Source organism: Sarcophilus harrisii, chromosome 6 (assembly GCF_902635505.1).
Source record: "Sarcophilus harrisii chromosome 6, mSarHar1.11, whole genome shotgun sequence".
Taxonomy (NCBI): domain Eukaryota; kingdom Metazoa; phylum Chordata; class Mammalia; order Dasyuromorphia; family Dasyuridae; genus Sarcophilus; species Sarcophilus harrisii.
This window is the reverse complement of record NC_045431.1, coordinates 16141136-16161204: the sequence shown is the minus strand read 5'-3', so window position 1 is coordinate 16161204 and position 20069 is coordinate 16141136. Positions and strand designations below refer to the sequence as shown.

Here is a 20069-nt window from a genome sequence, read left to right as displayed (position 1 = left end):
ATAAGCTCAGTGTCACAAAGGGAGGAGACCTCTGGACATGTACCTGGTGCACTTACTGGTTGGTCTGGATTGCACCTGGAAAAATGCTGAGTTATTTTCAGAAACGCGGGGACCAATAACTCATAAATTGTTGTGTTTGGGGTTTTGCACCTGGAAGCTATTGCACATCTAACTTCAATAGGGCTCCCAGACTTTTCCATTCAGTACCACATTTTTGTACCCTGAAAATAATATCCAAACTCTCTTACTCATAAATAGCAAAGGAGATATTAATAATCCAGGACTATATGACTAGGCAAAAAGTAGCACAAAAGGGTCAAAGGGTCTCTTTTCAAAGAAATTTGCGGTTGGTTTCTTGAAGCTAGGGAGCTGTCAGTAGACTTGTGATTCATATTACAGCCCAGGATGCATTTATTCTGAGGGGGAGACAATTTCCCTGGAGGATATTTTCTAGAGTTATCTTTCGCAGGAAGTGAAAATTTCATTTGCTCCATTCTCTGTTTGCATCACCCGATGCCCAGAATCGAAGCTGGGTCATAGGAACTGATGATGCTCAAGTGGGTGTTTGGGGCCACCTTGTCAGAGAAGGTCAGGGACAGAACTCGGCCCCTTCCTGAAATCCACTAAAGTCAGGAAAAGGGGAAGGGGCTTCTCGATAACCCCAGAACTTGGTACTGGCAGAAAGAGGTCTAGACTGAAATCTTGACACTTGAAGGGCGTGTGTTAGAGAGCAAAGGGCACTATGACTAGAATCTGGAGACATGGGTTGGACTCCTCAGTTATTTCACAGAATTATAGACTCTCAGAGACCACCTAGTCCAACCTATCCCTTAGCAAATACTTTTCCACACGGCAAACAAATGGTCAAAAAACAAATTGTTTTTGTTTTTGAAAGACTTGCAGTGAGGGGGAGTCTACTATTTCTCATTTCCACTTTAGGATAGTTCAGTTAATCAACAGTCAACAAGCACAGATGGGATAACCCGAGTGAAGACCTCTCCTAACAATATGGCTTTGACCTAGTGGCTATTTGGGATTTGAGACTTTGTAATGGCAAGTTGGGCTATAGCTAAAAGCTGCAGGTGTTTGAATATTTCCCTCCTGCTCCCTCTTAATTAGCATTTAAGTACTTAATGGACAAAGAGTTTTGTTATTTATTAGTATTCTTTCGTTTCTGGGATAGATTTCCCTGTTTAGGATGCAAGCCTGGACTCCCTTGGACAATAGGAGAAAAGATAGGGAGTGAGGGAGCTTCTGGTTTGCAGTTTGCTCTTTGCACTCCTTGACTGACGCTTTGTCTGTTGGGAGTTGCCCTTTCTTAGGGAGATCATAATAAATCCTTTGTTCTTTGTTGCTTTTTACCTTGAGAGTCTCTGATTTTAATTTGGGTAAGGGTCAGTGTCTCACACAAGCATTTATTAAGCACCTACTATGTGTCAAATATTGTGCTAAGTGCCGGAGAAGACAAAAAAGAACATATGTTTGGAAAATAAAATAGTATTTAAATTTTTTTAAAATGTGAGCTAGAAATGAACAGATGTAATCTGAGCAGAGCAGAGTACAGAAATACTTTCACCTTCCTGCTCCTAGAACTAGCCCTCTTTTAATCTATCCTAAGATAATATTATGCTTATAAGCTGCGTAACCTTGGAGAAGTCAAGGAATAAATCTCTCTGGGCCTCAATTTTCCCAACTGTAAAAAACAAGGATGTTGAACCACATAATCTGAACTGCTCCCCAGGTCTAAATCTTAGGGATCTTCTGACTTTCAGCCCAGTGTTCTTACTTACTTACTTACACCCATCTTTATGATCAGTCACATAATGACCCAAGCTGCTCATTGAGAACATAGAAATAACGACTTGATCTGTCCCTTTGATTTTTCAACTCTAAAGCTCTGTCCTCTTAGCTTCCCCAAATCCCATCAATCAACAGGATTGGAGCGAACCAATGAAAGCCCATCCCCAAACAAAGAAAATTACCTCATGCTATCTTAAATTTAAATATATTTGGGGAAAGTAATTTTGGCTTCCCCAAATTCAGTCAATCAGTAGGTGATTCCTGAGTGCTTTCAGTGAACCTAGCACTCCATATAGGAGAAACAGAAGAAAAATCTTTTTTATTTGGAGAACTACTTGAGAATGTTGGGACATCTCTTGACATAATCGGAGACACTTGGGGCTCAGGTTACCTTCCTCCCCATGTGGCAGGGAGTCGGTGTTCTGGGGCCTCCTGGTCCTCATTCAGCCCACAGCATCCCCAGGCCCCAACACGTATCTGTCTAAACTTTCACAGATTGGGTGTGGCTCCCTCCCAGCCAGTGGCTAGCTAAGCTTCTGCATCCCCCATCCCCTTCCTTCCTCCCAGGGCCCCCCCAAACCCCCAAACTTTACAGGACCTCCGCTGCCCCAAGCAGCCTTTAGATTGGGCACATTTGGGGGCTAAGATAATACAGGAAGAGAACAGCATACGGTGGCCTGGTCAAAAAGCTTCTGAAAAGGGAGTCACCGCTTTTAAATTAAGCTAAGAGTCTCAGAAGGGATCTTTTGAAGAGGACAAATTAGAGTTTGTCTTATTCAGGGCTGAACTCACACTGAAAATATCCCTTCACTTTCCATTAAACCATGCGTTGTTGTGGCCTTGGAGAGCAGTGTTTCTGTAATTTGGGGTTTTTTTAATAGCCTCTGCATGGAATATGTGGATATGTGGTCGACACAAATATTTTCATTCCGGTATTTTTATTACTTAAGGCAAAAAAGAACTGGTTCACTTCTGGAGACTTCCCATTCCTAGGAGGCTCGAGCAGGGCCCCAACAGGCCAATCATTTCTCCAGGAGGCTTAATGGTGAGTAAGCTGGAACCTCCTTCTGGGGGCCCAGGCGTGGGTCTTAGGCCTCTGAGCCCCCGCTGCCCCTCACAGCTGGGCCAGGGGAGCAGCCTCCTGCCTTCTGGCCCAGAGCATCCTTCCTTTTTGCACTCAATGTAAAGCCAGCAGTGGGTGGAAAAATTGCATAGCCAGGGAAACCAGCAGGAACACGGGCCAAGTATTTGATATTTGCACCCAATTCCTTCCACTATGGCATAAAGCGGACTTTGAAAACCAAGCCTGAAATCCAGCCCACTCGGTTCTAAGGACCTTTGGATAATGAAACATCCCTCAGTGTTTCCGAAGCTGTACTGCAAGATCTCTCTTATGGTTTTATGGATTTATTTCATTTCTTCCCAACTAATAAATACCTTGGAGACAATAAGCATGTCTTGTATTTATTTATATTCCCTAAAACACAAAGCTAGATTATCTTCCTTTTACAGTGTATTTATCTTGTATCTTGCTAGGTACATAGGAGGCACTCAGCAACTTCCTGTTGATTGACTGAATCTGGGGAAGCTAAAATTACTTTTCAAAAATAGATTTAAATTTAAGACAACATAAGGTCATTTTTCTTTCGTTGGGGCCGGGATTTCATTGCTTTTGTTACTTCCAAAGAGGAAATTCCCTCTGCTGATGTCAACGGCACCTGCTCTGCAATTTTCACAGTCTGAAAGTTGACAGGGTTAGGTGACTTATCCAAGATCAGGTACTAAAAAGTGTCGGAGGAGGGACTTGAATGGAAGCCTTCTTCACTGTGGGAGTTGCTTCTCCATACACCAAACCAATAACAAAATGATATTTTAAAAGCAACTACATTTAGAAACACAAATTAATCAAATCTGATTGACCAAGGTCCTAATAAAGGACTGAGCAGTGTGGATGGAGTATAGTAGAGTAAGAAAACCAGTGTGATTTTTGTTGAATACTCTCTCCTCAAAAAATACTGTGCTAAGACATTTGTGGAAATCTGCAGAGAAGAATTGCACGTGTTTAACATATATTTGATTGGAGTAGGTAGGCGGAAGGGAGGGAGAAAAATTGGAACACAAGGTTTTGCAAAGGTGAATGTTGAAAATTATCCATGCATATATTTTGAAAAGAAAAAGCTTTAAAGAAAAAAATTCAAAAACCAATATTGTGCTAGATCACAGAACCCTGAAATCTCTTTTACTTTGAAAAATTCTCAGATTTCACACTGGAAGAAGAAGGGAAGGTGAAGTCCATAAGGATAATCAGGTTAAGTTAATTTAATTTTTCCACCTATGGAAGTTTTACTGTGATGCCTTATTATGCCATGGAAGCGATTGAATTTATGAAGCCAGTATTAATAAACTACAAGTTTTTGAGGCTGTGAAGGCTTAAAGATGGGCCTAGGGATGGATGTGTGTCAGCTGAGGCTTTTGGAAAATTCAGAAAATCTCTTTACCAGAAGGTCGGCCATCAGACAGTACAGTTTTTTAGCGAAGGCGACTTAAGAAGGGATAATCTGCAAAGGTAGTGAGAGTGTCCTTTCCTGGACAATCACAAATCTTTCAATCTTGAATCAGGACCATTTTAGGCAGATTTTTTATTATCACAATGCAAGTGTTTTCCAATGGAAAGGATTGGTTTTATTTATTCCTGAATGGAACTGCTCTTTGCACTCGGCCGGGACCACCTGCCAAATTTCCCGATGAGCCAATTTCTCCATCTGGGCCTTAATACCCCCCAGCAGACACACACAAACCATATAGTATTTTAGGAAGAATGTAGACTATGAGAAGAGGGGGATGGCACTAGGTTTTTAAAGCACCAAATTTGGCAAAGGCAGATAAAATCCCAGCTCTAGAACAGACAAATGGAACCCTAGGACTATTGAAATGGGGCTTTGCATCTGCGTGGAGGGGATTACTTCTGGATTTCCTCCAGGATTATCCTGTAGGTTATAGTCCCACTAATATATAACAATAAGAATAAGAACCATCATTGACATTTACATCTAGGCTAACCCAGGTGATTTTTTTTAAAGGAATTATGGAGCTCTGAGTAAAAAGCAGAAGGGAGGAAAAGAGCTTTTTCATTCCTAAGCTGGAAGGAAAATTCCCCCAACAGTAGTTCAAGATTCTGTGGTAGGGCTGTTATCACATGAGTGTTTGGGTTGGCACGGGCCGTTGGCGTCAGAAGAGCTCTCTTATCCCAGTCACTTTACCCACAATCTGACAGCAAGAGTTGTGGAAAACTGAAAGTGGCACCCGAGAGGCTGAGGTAGTGGGCGAGAAAGCTGGGACAGGGGGAGGGAGGATCAGGGCAGGTGAGCAGCCCATGGGAGGGCGAGCCTTTCTCTGGGTTCTGTCAGTTATTCATCACCAGCAGCATCAATTGCCTCCTGCTCTGAACCAAAATTCTTGGACTTTAGGCAAACTTGGGTAGAATTCTTAAACCAAAAGCCTCCTCTGATATAAAATAAAAACTCGAAACATCCAAGAATGGTCATATTTTGAGGGGAAGTAAAAATTATAGAGTACCAGACTCTAACTTTTCATAAAAATATGGCAGTCTTCATCAACTTGACAACCCAACCAACTCCATGCACTGGGAAGGTCCCCAGAGAAGGGGGAGGTTAGGACATGGTTAGAACTGAGCCCAAACATCTTTAAATCAAGGTTGTCTCCTGCTGTGCCTTTCCCTTCCAGGCAGATGCTAGGCCCCGTTTCAGCAGGGGATTCTCTAACATGAGCAGACAGGCCCCATAGAGTGATGTCTGCTGTCTGACTCAGAATCAAGAAAATCATTCTGGTCTTGGGATGGAATCTTCAGCCCTTTCACAACCTGAATGTAGTGACCCCCTCTTCTGGAAGTACATCATTAACTCCTAGAGCCTCTTGTCCTTTGTACCAGGCAGGGACCCCGATAATTATGTGGCCATTGGGATTGATGAGGGAAAAAATCCTTGTGGGCCATCCCTTTCTACAGGACTATCCTCTGATCCCAGATATAGCTGCTGTTTAGGAAGCCCCTGACACTAGGTTCTGCCTCTTTGGCCCAAAGGCAGCCCAGGGGCCGGGTTTGATCCCCTTGTACCACCCACGGACTGCCCACCCAGCCTTGTATGGCTCTGGTTTCCCAGAATCCTGAACTGCCCAGACATATTTCCAAGTGTTTCCCCGCTCTGGTTGGATGGTCTTGGGTCAATCCGTGTCAACTCATCTGAAGCATTGGATATATAAAGGAGATGATTGTTCCTCTTCTGACTTGCCAGGGTTATATCCATTTAAAAATGAATTGGGAGGCTTCTGTGTGCCCTTGAAAGGGTGCTGAGCACTGGGGACGGACAGACCGAGAGCCCGAGGCCCAAGGGAGCTGACTGGTTTTTGGGGTGGCCGTTTGTAGCAGCCTTGAGATTACCCCATCCTAGTTATATATTCCTAACCTGACCGGCCGGCCTCCTGACAATGGGTCTCTTGGATCTCCAAAAGGTTGCGAGGACCAGTTTTTTGTTGTTGTTTTTTGAGGACCAGTTTTGCAATGGGCAAAATTCCCTGTTCGGTAGGAGCTTCATTTTGGAGCTGGGATTCCTCTGCTTAGTCCATGGGTATGAGCAATATGGCAGGACCCAAGCAGAGAAAAAGGTGTTTCAGCTAAAAGGGGGCATCTTGGGTGACTCGGGGAGTTCTCCAGGTGGGCAGTGCTGAAGTGGAATAACCAGGGGAGTCATTTCTGTAGCCTTGGCCCCCCAAGGAATGGCCCCTAGCTCTAAAGATTTTGATTCAGAGAATTTAGAGAATTCAACAGAATTTTCCTCTCTGTATTTCTTTTTTCCCTTCCTCCTTTCTCCCTCTTTCATTTCCCCCCTCTTTCTCCCCCCTTTTCCTCTCTCTTTCCTCCCTCCCTCGGCCTTTCTCTCCTCCCCCACCTTTCCCCCTCTTTCTGATTTCCTCTCCCCACCTCATCTCTCTTTTCCTCCACCACTAGCACTCTGCAAAAATGTTTTTGGCTACTTTTTTAAAATAATAGTGACTGTGAATATCCATGGAAGTGGAAAGCTAGCCCTGCTTTTTTTTTTTTTTTTTTTTTTTAAGTCTGAAAGCCTCTCATTTTTATAGTTTTGAAAATCCTTGGAGTTTAACTTTGAACTTTCACCAAGAAAAATTATATCTTATAAACAATGGCATTTGTTGATTGGATGAGGGACTAGATCAATATTGGTTTTGGCAAGCAGTTCTGGCCACGGTCGCCTTCAGAAATATGCTGCTTGTGGTGTTAAAAAATTATGCCAGTTCCTCAACATGTGCCTCTTTTTCTTGGACTTTTGCCGGAGAATGAGTTTCCAAAGTTACTTCCAGAAGTTAACCTAGAGGCCGGCCTCCCCAACAAAGGAAGTTACACATAAACTAATGGAATGTGGTCCCACTGCTGGGAGCGAGCCCCGGCCTCCCCAAGACCGAGTTTCGGAGGAGATGGGCCAGGGAGAAATCCGACTTCGAGAGAAAGATTATCTGGGGTGGAATAGGGTGAAGCGGGGTGACTCCTATTCAGCCATGGCTGCAAAAAAGGGCCCTTAGTTTAAAGGCACTGAAGGGAAAGAAAAGAAGAGACCTGAATCCAGAGGTGAAAAAGCTTTCCAAGAAAGGGACTCCATCAGAGGCACGATAGCTCTCCCTATGTTGGGAAGCCATCACCCTTTGACTGTAAAGTTTATTTTTTTTCTGAGGTTAAGTAACTTGCTCAGGGTCACACAGCTAGGAAGTGTTAAGTGTCTGAGGCTGCATTTGAACTCAGGTCCTCCTGACTTTCTGGTGGGAGTGATACAAGTGCCATGGAGCAAATGAGCTGAAGTCCATGAGGCGTTTTGTAATCACAAAGGCACACATGAGTGTTAGCTGTGATATTCACACTGCAATGGTAGGTGAAGGACCAGAGGTGCTCTTTTAAAAAGCTGAAGACATAAATTTCATACATTAAATTTATGTCACTAGGATCTGAGCCAATCATGTGGAGACATTTGCACTAATAAGTTTAGTTCAACACATTTTACATACCCTATGCCATGATATATTTCCAATGGATAAACTATCTAAATATTTGAAATCAGCAAAAACATTATTAAGAATATGGTAGATTAGATCTTTACAGTCATAGAAGGGGGAAATTTTTGTAAACAGAAGTAGTAGAGATGATTAAAGGCAGAACAAACAATTTTGATTACTTATTTTAAATTTTGCCTAAAATTAATGCACCTCAAATTAGAAGAAATATATGAATTTTTAAAAAATCTTATATTAGATATTTCTGACAAATGTCTGTTGTCCAGAATTTATAGGAAGCACAGAGAAATGTTGTGAATTTTATGTTTAAATTCAATCAGTAAGAGTCATTTTTAATACAATATTTAAATGATAAAATGAATACTATAAATATAAAATAATATGAATAATATAAATGGTAATAAACTCTTTTCTTTTCCCCTCCCTCCCTCCTTTCCTTCCTTCCTTTCTTCCTTCCTTTCTTCCTTCTTTCCTTCTTTCTTTCCTCCCTCCCTTCCTCCCTCCCTTCCTCTCTTCCTCCCTTCCTCCTTTCCTTCCTTTCTTCCTTCCTTCCTCCCTTCCTTCCTTTCTTTTCCCCCCTTCCATTCTTTCTTTTTTCCTTCCTGCCTTCTTTTCTTTCTCTGTATCTCTTAGGTTGGAAATGGAGCTGATATCACTATCAATCAGCACTAGAACTTTAACCTGCTTCTTTTTCTCCTACCCTGTGCTGGTTTACCCCACCTTAAGCAATCTACTGACTTTCCTTTGCTAAGGACTCAACAGACTGATACCAGACCTAGTCCACACACCCAACTGGCTTAGTTTCTTTCAATTCTGTCTTCCTGAACTCCAGCGACACCCCGATATTAGCTTGCTAAGTAACAAGGATTACCACAACACCATGCCCAGTAATGAACAGATTTCAAATGAAATACAAATTAATTGTCTGAAAAAAATATTTCATGTACGAATAATCAGAGAAGCAAAAATTAGAATAACATCTCAAATAAGCTATGACATCATTTCATAACCATCAAGCTGGATGGAAAATTAATTGCTAGGCAGACTGAGAAAAGGCAGAAATGCTAACTCACTGCTGGTGTATTTGTGAAATGTTTCAAAGAAACATTCAATGAAAAACGTTTCAAGAAACTCTTTAGACTTCTTCGGTCAAACTAACAAGCAAATACCCACCATATACTAAGTTCTGGGGATAAAACCCCAAAGTAAAAAATGATCCCTGGGCTCAATAAATTTACATGAATAAAATTTTATCCTCTGACTCAAGAGATTCTACTCCCCTCATATTGCTACATTTTGTCTTTCCCAACACCCTAGTTTAGGTTCTTATCATATATCAGTTATGTGGGTTCTCAAAATGTGATCCTGGAGGTTTTTGAGATCTTTCAGGGGTCTACCAAATAAAGACTATTTTTCACAATAATACTAAGACTTTATTTCTAATATGACAAATCTCTATAAGTTCTCATAAACAAAAGCTCTATTCCATTATGGCAAATATCTATACAAACACATAAACAAGAGCTCTTTGGGGTATCCAATAATTTTTAGGAAAGTAAAAGGGTGCTAAAGCCAAAATGTCTGAGACCACTCATGGAGACCATTCAATAGTCTCCTATTGGTCTCCCTGACTGGTCCCTCCCATTTTAATCTGACCTCTGAATCATCAAGTGTAAAGTGGATGTAGAGATGCTATATGTGAATAAATTTTTAATCAACTTCATAGGATTATGGGGTCTTTGGTCATTCCAAAGTCAAAACAAGAGTGTGTGTGTGTGTATGTATGTGTGTATAGATAGATAGAGAGAGAGAGAGAGAGAGAGAGAGAGAGAGAGAGAGAGAGAGAATAATGTGAGTTTTTTTCATTTACTCTTGCAAAACTTGTGTTTCAATTTTTTCTCCTTTCCTTCTCCCCCTCCCCTCCCCTAAACAGTAAGTGACCCAATATATGTTAAACATGTGCCATCTTCTACACTTATTTCCACAATTATCATGCTACACAAGGAAAAATCACACCAAAAAAGGGAAAAATGAGAAAGAAAATAAGAAGCAAGCCAACAAGCAACCAAAAGTGATGCACATTCCCATTGTCTCGGGGTGCAGAAGGCTCTCTCCATCACAAGTCCACTGGAACTGGCTTGAATCACCCCGCTGACAACAATGTAAGTTCACATGGAGTGATAACAGCAATTGGGTCAAATACAAGCAACAGTTCATGTCAGTTTTAAAGGCTGTATCCTTTCCATAAATTTACTTTCCTGAAAAATTACTTTATGAGAGGGTGTGTTTGGATCTATAGTCAGTAAGCCTTTACTAAGCTCCTACTATTAGCATGGTGTTAAGTCAGCCAACTAGCATTTATTAAGCACCTACTATGATATTGTGCTAACAGCTGATGATAAAAAAGAAAGGCAAAAGTGCACCTGCTCTTAGGGAGTCCACAGTCTAAAGTGTATTTGTTGGAAAGTATCTGTCACATCAAAAACATTAGTCAATACTTTTTTAAAGACCTTTTGTGGGATCAATTAATGTTTTGGAGAAAGGCAAGACCAATTGCTGTTAAACAGTGCCATTCTTGAGCTCAGAAGTGGGGAAATTCTGTGGGCTTTATCAGGGGTCAGCAACCTCGGGCAACAAGTGCCTCTTGGACAGTCACCACTACCGCCTCCGGCCGGCCCGGCCCTTATGAAAGTCCAACCGTCGCTGCTTGAGAAAGCCCCTGCCACAAGCCACCTCATCCCCCACACTCAGGAGCTGCCTGTGAGATCCCCCACCTCCACGCTGCTCTTCTCCTTCCTCCCCAGCTCCTTCAGAAAAGCCGGGGCTTAATCATCAGCCCCACTGCCTCCCACTCCCCTAACCTGGGCTGGTTGGAAAATTGGCGTCAGAATATTGTGACTCTTTTCTGATCCACCTCAAGCATCCCCAGATACTTTTGTCAGGCGTCTGGGCCCCGAATATTATGCCAATATTTGGCCTCCATTCATTTCAGTTCTCTGTTATGTGGACAATCCACGGCCATTCAGACACATGTGGTTTGGGGGGAATTCCCATTTTCAACCTGAAATGAGGATGGAGGCAAAAAGTTGACTAATTGCAGTGAAACTTGAATGTAGTGAAACTACTGATTGTAGGGAAACGTGGAGACCGATGTGTTATCTGTTGGACACAAACCATGAAATGTTGTCGGATGGATTTAAAAATGCATATTTCATGGGGTCTTTATGTGAGTGACTGTGCTCAGACCCAGATCCTGTCACTGCAACAGGTTATCTGTCGAGTGGCTCCTTTATCCCCAGTCTCAGACTGGTGAGTGCCATGTGCTTCGCAGACGAAATTATGAAGGAAATAGAAGATTTTAAAATGTATTTCCAGAAGACTCTATTTATTAAGTACTCAGGAACAATGTATAGTATTTTTAGATCTGTAAGCATCAGCGTATTTGTGTATTTCTTGAGTCGGTCTATATAGACACTAGACTTTAAATCAATGTGCATCCAAAGTCTTTAGCAATCTCCTGTCTCTGCTACAAAAAGAGAATTTTTCTGAAAACCATGGGAAGCTTTAGATCAGCATCCACACAAAGACTGCACCTGTGCGACTCGTAAGCTTCCTAAAATCTTCTCTGTAGTCAAACGCAGCCCATTCTGGGGAAATGGCTTTTACTGCAATGTTCCTGATGAATTGGACTCAAGAGTCCTCCCTGCTCCTCATTCATACATAAAATGCTAATTTATTAATCTTCAAAGGACTGTCAAAGTGCCAGGTTTTAATGCTTAAAATCATATTTCTTTTATTACAATTCATCGGGACTAATCTATCATTATATACAGTGTATCTGCCCTTTCGGGGTCCTGTCTCCTGGCCCCACCACCAAACAATCTGACTGATCGGCGGGGAGTATTGATAGACCTGGAGAGGTGGGGATTTCTCAGGCCCCTTTTCTCTGCCCTCAGAGGTCCAGCCTTTGGCTCAGAAGAATTGCCGAGAGGATCCCGAACCTTGCTGGTTATCCCCTAATGCTACAGCCCATCATACAGTGCCATGATACAGGTTGGGCCACGTTTCCCTTTAGATTACTTTGTTCCACTTGGCCTTTCATTCTACATCTGTTTTCTTTAAAAAAAATTAAGGAACAGAAATATGCTAAGCAGGAGAGCTTTCGATTTTCGATCTTCGGCCGTGGCTGTCACATGTTTTAATGATGCCCTGTCTCTTTACCTCTAGGACTCGAGGGGTCCGTAAAGATATTGGACTTCTCCTGGGGGTTCCTACCAATTCGCCACCATAATGCAAATAGAAATGGGATTTCAATAACCCCCGGTACGTTTATTGACATTAGCCATCAGCTTCAGATGACCTCATGGAAGAAAATAAAGGTGGTATCCAGTCAGGAGCAGAGATGAAGACCAGGGAGATGTTCCCTAATGGGGATTTCAGACTCCCTACCAGAATGCCTCAGAAAGTTATTTTCCCATTCTCTTCGTACCATAAGTTCAGTTTTAGATGTCTGGAACTGACAAAGGCCGTTGCTGCTCCCTTTGGAGCAAGGATGGGGACGATGGAAAAGAGAAATCCTTTGTCAGCCCTGTTCTTAACCAGATGACTTCTGTTTAGTTTAGACACACCGAGCATGTGGAGACAGGCTATGAGAAGTGGAAGAGTGAAGAAGAAATGCTGAATAAACTTTTTCTTTTTATAAAAGGAAAATCCTTATGTGAATATCAAATAAATGAGGAATAAAGGTGATCATAGGGAAACTGTGGGACAATGAAGGGAGAACGTTATTTCAGACTCCAGAGAGGACTGCTCTTGGAATCAGGAAGAGCTGACTCCAAGTCCCATCTCTGATACTTATTGGCAGAAAGATCAAGGAAAAGTCACAGGAAGTGAGGGCTTGACTCTGGAAGTTAGAAATACATTTCTGATCTATGTCCATCCCAAGGCTTTCCTCATGAATGATATTAGCAAAGGATGGGACCAAAAAGAAAGTTTGTATATGGGGTACAGTGTGGAAATTCTAGGATAGAAATTTATTAAAAATTAATTTATTAATTAAATTTATTAATCTCTTATTGGGTGCCAGACACTCTGCAAAGGGCTTTTACTATCTTATTTTATTTTCACAAGGATCCTAAGAGGGAGTTCTATTATCACACCCATTTATCAGTTGAAGAAAAAGAGTGACTTGCCCAGAGTCTCATGACTACTAAGTATATATGGCCTGATTTTTGCCCCAAATCCCCAAGCATTCTCTACCTGGATTGTCTCCTGCCTTAAACCATTTCTTCCCCATTCTTTAGTCTGTCTCAATTTTCTCAACCGTAAAATGGGTTAACAGTAACAACTATCTCCTATGGACTGGGAAGATTGAATGAGATAATCTCACAGTACTTAGCAAACAGTTGGTAATTAATAAGTGCTTGCTTGTTCCCTTCTCCTTTCTCACTTCAGATCCTGGATATTATTCCTCAGCACAGCCCAAGACTGTGCTAGCTTTGGGGGATGCTGGAGGAGGCTCAGGTAAGCACAAACACATTATAAGGAAGGCAGCAGCCCTCCAAACCCCTACGTTTGTGAGTGGGAAGCCTGAGGCTGCAGGGCTGAGGGGCTACAAGCCAGGGGGAATCAGGGGCTGCTGCTGATCGGTGACCTCTGCTACGTGGGCAGCTAGAGCACAAAGTCTCTGTGTTCCACCAATAGCCAGGCCAATGATGTGGGCTCCGGCATCTCTGGGGATACTGAGCATCCCCAAGGCAGCAGCTCCCCAGCCTGGCAGACTGGTCCATACGTCCCTTCAAGTGGGATGCCATCCACCCACCATTGCACCCATGTTCTTCCTCTGGAAGGAACGAGGGAAGGCCAGATGCCCGCAGAATGATGGCTCCTCTGCTGGGCATCCTTACAAGCTCAGTTGATGATTGTACTCATGTTGTCTCATTAATTTTTATTATCATTTTCAGTCATGGTCTCCATTTGGGTTTTTTGGGGCTAGAATTCTGGAATGGTTTATGATTTCCTTTTCCAGTTCATTTTACAAATGAGGAAACTGAGGCAAATAGAATTAAGAGACTTGCCTACGGTCACATAACTAGTAAGCTAAGAAGAAGCCTTGTCTTCCTGACTTCTATCCATTGCACCACTCATTTTCAGTCAGGATGACTGCTTGTGGCCCACCCACAGGAGACGCCCTTCATACCTTTGACCACTGTTGAGTTCAGTCCACTAAAACCATCGATTTACTTTTAGATGAGCTATAGTTCAGAATAAAAACAAAGAACAACATATCTTAACAGCTTCGATGGCTGTGCGACTTTAAGGAAATCCCCTGGCCCCTCTCGTTCTCCTGCATCCATCCGAGGAAGGCCCCGAAGTTTACTTCTAGCTCTAAATTCTGCGACACAAGGACCTATGTTAAAAACTGTATCTAGGTCTTCAAAAAGAGTCATCGAGATTGGGAAACAAAACACTTACTACATGTTTTTCATGAGATAAATTTAGTCTGGGGATTCCCAAAACAGAGACGATACCATGACCACAAAGCGTCTATGTTAGGGACTGATTTGTGACACTTTTTCTCCTGCCTCGGGCTGGGGCCAGATCTTGGGTTCGTAGAGTTTAGAAATGAATAGCTCATCTTGTTCCTTCCACTGAGGAGACGAGCCGGGACCCGAGAGGCGAGGTTACGTGGCCAGTGTTCCAGCTACAAGAAATAGATTTATTCACTTGAGGAATTCACTTGAGGATAAATGAGGGAACAGTCCTAAAGAGGTCAGTGGCCTTAGCCAAAGCCTCACAGATAGTAAATAAAATATCCTGGATCTGAACACATGTTTTCTTTCTCCAAAATCAGTTTGTTTTCCACGATACTACAGTGAAGAGGTTTAGAGTCTGGAAAAAAGTTGGGAAATATTGATCTAGATGGCACAGTAGATAGGCTTGCAGTCAGGGAAACCTGAGTTCAAATCCTATCTCACGCCTTATTAGCTGTGTGACCCTGGGCAAGTCACTTAATTCCTTTTTCCCTCAGTTTCCTCATTTGTAAAATGAGGATAATAATAGCATCTACCTCCCAGAGACCAAATTAGATAATTGTAAAGAGATTAACCTACTCAAGACTTATATAATGTTATTTATTAGAGCTTTTCCATCACTTTGGAATTATCCTTATGGCCAGTATGGGTTAAAACACATCTCCCCAAACTATATAAGGACTATATAGTCATCCAGTGGTATGCTAATAATATTTAACAGCTAGCTTTCCAAAAAATATAATTACTGTACACAGGACACACTTTTAAGCTTAATCTTCATTATCACAATTTTCTACCATCACTTTCTTAAGCCGAGACAATCAACTCAACCCCAATTTGCCGCCTTTGCCGATTTCCAAGGGCTAAGTGTTTATCCTGAAAATTTAATAATCAGCTCCCATCTGATCTAAACTATCTCCAAAATACTGCTGCAAGTCATCGCTTCAACACTTACTTCACTAATGATTTGCAATCATTAGCCCGAGCCAGGACGGAGAGAACTTAGCAGGTTATTTTCGGTCAATCATTTGGATTAATGTACTTTTATTGGAAGACCCTGAACGACCTTGTCGGTCTAGAACGTTGGACCAGACTTAACAAGATGAAAATCAATAAAGATCAACCCAAAGCCATGTTCACGAGTTCCAAAAGATGCTCTGACAAATACAAAATGGGGGTGACGTGGCTAGATAGCAGCTAACCCAAAAGATTTGGAGGTTTTGGGGGACAGAACATTCATTCTGAGTCAGCACCGTGATATCAGAGCCTGAAAAGCGAATGTAATCTCGGGCTTCATCAAGAGAGGGAAATTGTCCAAGATAAGAGAGGCCGTAATCTCACTGTGGAGCTACATCTGGGTTTTGTGCTCATTTCTGGGCTCTGCGTTTTAGGGAGGACAGAAATAAAGTGGAGAGTGAGAGGAGAAAGACAACCAAATGGCAAAGGGCCTCGAGATGATTGCACATAGCAGACACTTAAGTTCTTATCGAATTGGATCCACTGAAGAGACTGGGGATTGTTCGCCTGGGGAAGAAAAGAGGGGGGTGAGATGTGGGGAGGGGGAGAGTGGGTTAGCACAGGACTCAAGCATCTTCAAGGACTGGTACAGGAAAAAGAAGGGACCTTGTTCTGATTGGCTCCAGAGCCAAGAAGAGAGGTGGGAAGGTCCAGAGAGAGATTTCTTCTTCCAAGAAGAACTGGTCCAAAGTAGAAGGGCCCTCAAGAGGGGGCCTTCAGAAAAAGCTATGACTGTGATGTGATGGAGGGAGTCCATCTTCGGTGGTTTCTGAGGTTACCTTCCCACTCTGAGTCTGTGATTCTAAGTTTCTGGCCACAAATAATTCTGGTTTATATAATACAAGGGGGTGGATTATTAGTTTTTTGACTAGCCCAAAATGGGACTTTTATAACCATTATGGTGGACCAATTTGTGGTGCTTATTATGCAGCTTTTTCCTCAAGTACATTGTGAATCGGGCCATTATCATCTATCTGCTTTGGGGGCTCCCCCCCGAGCTCTCTTTCAATCATCCACCCCAAACGGAGCTTGATAAATAAGGCTCGCTGTGACATTCTTGGTGGACTCTAAAAGCTGTCAAGCTCAATCTTCAGTAATCACCTCCCTTCACACCAAAAATGCAGTCTTGCTTTTAGTGGAAGATGATAGCTCTTGGATAATCACGCAGCTGAGCCTTTCCTAACAGCTTAGGTTGAAAAAAAAAAAGAAAGGAAAAAAATAGAAAAACAGCAAAAAAAAGCACCTCATTCCTCAGAAATCCCTCTTGTTCCTGGACTCCAACTGAATCACCAAATACCTTCGAGGTGTCTTGAACACATGGCATCGGTTCAAGATGGGCGCCTATAATCCAGATTTTCTTAGTAGGATTCCAAAGCTTCTCTTGCTTCCTCTCCCTGGGAATAGTGCTATCAGGCTAAGGACCAAGACGTGAGCTGGGCCCCATTAGCCATCCTCCGGGGCTCGACCTTTTAATCCAATCTGCCACAATTTGGACTTATATAACTTATTTGTTTATTTTAAAGTGAGTCCATCCAAGTTTGAGAACGCTTAAAGCTCCCCTTTAGAGGAAAATTGGAATACAACATTATCATTAACTAAATCAACAGCAAGGGTTCTGTAAAAATACCAAGCTGTGCTGTTTTATTTTACTTTTATTGTAATATTCCCTGTGGATTACATCGCGTTTTCTCTGAAAACTTTTCCTGAGATTTGTGCACTATCACAAGCATAAACAAGGCACATGTTGATAAACTATTCCTTCTGTAGCCCCTTCCTCCCAACCCGGGTTCCTTCTTGGATTTGTTTTTCCCCCCTTTTGTGGAGGGGAAAAGGGCTGGTGTGGGAGAGTTTAGATGACTAGATAACTCCTTATTTATATTTTAAGGTACCTTTAATTGTTCTTTAGGGACACACTTCCTAAAGACATTCAAAGAGCAATAATTCGTGTCCACAAATAGCCCATAAGTGTCATTTTTTAAAGCATTCCTGGGAGAGAGTCAGGTCATTGTCACCGAGATTTACATTAATTGGGGACAGATGGCTCAACATCACACAAAATGAAACAAAGAACCTTAGGGTTCAAAGAGACCTTAGAGATGCCTTGTGTGACATCCTCCTTGGGTCTCTTTGCTCTCCATCCATCTGCCAATGACCCCACAGAGAGCTGAGGGGGTCTTAATGGGCCTGGAAGAGCAAATAAGGGAGTTGTCAAAAGGAAGTTCACAGGTTCCTAGCCCAACAGTTTGAGGTCGGGTTTCTCTGACTCTCATGTTCCAACAAGGATTCACCGGTGCAGAGTAACAAACATTTTGTGTCCATCAGAGTGTGAATTCAGGAGAACTTTATAAATACGGGGAGGAAAATCAGGAAGCTGGATTAGATTGATTTCATTTTTTCTTTAGGAAAAAGATCTAAAATACAGATACTTTCTGTTTCCTCATAAGACAAATCCCTGGCTGGTCTACTGTAAGCTGGTTCACATATTAAATATGGAACCACCTGTGGTCAAACCCAAACAAAAGATTCTGGGGAATACTTAAAATGAAAGCTGTGCTGACTTTTGGTTCTGCTATTGTCTAGACAAGTTCTCAAAGAACAGGTCTTTGGGATCTCCAAGCAGGGAGGCCTCCAGGTCAAAACGATTTTCATAATAATACTAAGACATTATTTCCCTTTTCCAACTGCCTATCTATATGAGTCTTCCCTAAAGCTCCTTCATGTCTTTCTGTTTTGTGGGGTGGGAAGGCAGTCAGGGTGAAGTGATTATTCAGGGTCACACAATTAGTAAGAGTCTGAAGCTAGATTTGAATTCAAGTTCTCATAATTCTGGGGCTAGAAGGTACAAGTCATGGCATCCCCTTCTTGGTATCACGAACGAAGGACAAACAACAAACACCTATCCGTATGAGTCTGGATTATCTTCATATCCTTCAAACAAAACAACATACCACAATAGACTGAATGCAGAAGCAGAGATAAGAATCCTATAGTCTAATAAACCAAACCTTTTTTTTTGTTTTGTTTTGTTTTGGAATATGTAGATTTTTAAAAAATAAAAATATGCTTCTTATGTCAACATATATTGGTTTATTTTTATCAAAACTACAAACTCCAAAACTGTTATTTTAAATGAATCAACAAATGAATATTTTAAAATGTTATGAGCTTTCATTTTGAATTTGGTATAATTAATATCTAGGATCCAAATAAACAGAAACTCTTTGGGATCCTTTAAGAGTATAAAGTTGTCTTGAGATCAAAAAAAATTGAGAACTAGACAGTTTCCAAATTGATGGCTGTGGCCTTTTCTCTCCCTTTTTCCTCATTTTGAAGGGAATGGAGTGAGTTGAGCAAGGTAAGTAAGCGTGGATGAGATTTGATGTGCACAAAGGATTTAATTATATTATCTTTTCTCACACCCTTCAATTCCATTCCCCAAACTCATTCCTCTTTAAAACTTCCTTCTCTTAAAAAAATTTTTAAAAAATTTAAAGTTCTTTCCCTATTGCTACTAAGGGCATAAATCAACCAATCAACAGACATTTATTAAGCATCTACTGTGTACCAGGCATTATGCTCAAGCACCTGAGGAATATAAAAAGAGTCTGCCATCCTTCCAGTCACCCGGGTTCACAACCTAGATGTTATATTAACTCTTTAGCTTCTCTCACCTCACATTTTCAATCTGTTACCAACTTTTGTCATTTCTACCTCCATAACACTTTTCTAATACGTCCCCTTTTCTCCAGTCGGACAGCCGCCACCTTGATTCAGACCTCTAATAACCTCCAATTTCTCCCTACTCTAATCCTTTCTACGTACAGCTACCAAAAGGATTTCCCTAAAGCCTGACCATATCCCACCCCTATTCAACAAACTGCTGACTTCCTACGATGCCAGTTTCAAATATTATTTCACTTTTATCTCATCCTTTAAAAATTCAAATTTTGTACAATTTTTATAATATACATAATTATTAGAACATTAGGGCATATATATATATATATATATATTAATTACACATATACTTTAGAAATACACACACACACACACACACACACACACACAGTTCAGTTAAAAGTTCAACAACCAAAAAATTTGGAGCTCATTATTCTGCACAATTCTTTATCTTTTGTGGTTTGTTTCATCTTACTCAACTTTTCTGCATCATTTCACACTGGCAGCCACTTTCTGTCGTCCTCGATGATTTCCCTCCTGAGCTTTCCTAGTATTCCTCTCTTCTGGCTCCCGGCTCCCCACTCTCTGGCTGTCCCCCTTGTCAGTTTTCCTAACTGACTTCTTCCCCTCCCTTTTTCTCTAAAGACCAACAATCCCCCAGCTTCCATCCTCAGCCCAATTCTTTTTTCTCTGAAGATTCTCCTAGAAATTTTATTTTCATTATTATTTTATTTCTCTGTGTCTCTGTCTGGCATTCTGTGTCTCTCTGTCTCTGTCTCTCTTCCTCTCACTGTCTTGGTCTCTGTCTCTCTGTATTACTCTCTCTCTCTGTGTCATTGTCTCTTTCTGTCTCTCTGTCTCCCTTCCTTTCTGTCTGTCTGTCTCTGTCTCTCTATCTCTCTGTCTCTGTCTGTCTCTCTGTCACTCTCTCTGTCTCTCTCTTCC

General features: G+C 41.7%; 1 protein-coding gene across 1 annotated transcript in view; it reads right to left on the bottom strand.

The window, feature by feature from the left end:
- Positions 1–20069, bottom strand: part of RBPJ (recombination signal binding protein for immunoglobulin kappa J region) — a 192664-nt gene that overhangs the window by 164114 nt on the left and 8481 nt on the right. The window lies entirely within an intron of this gene.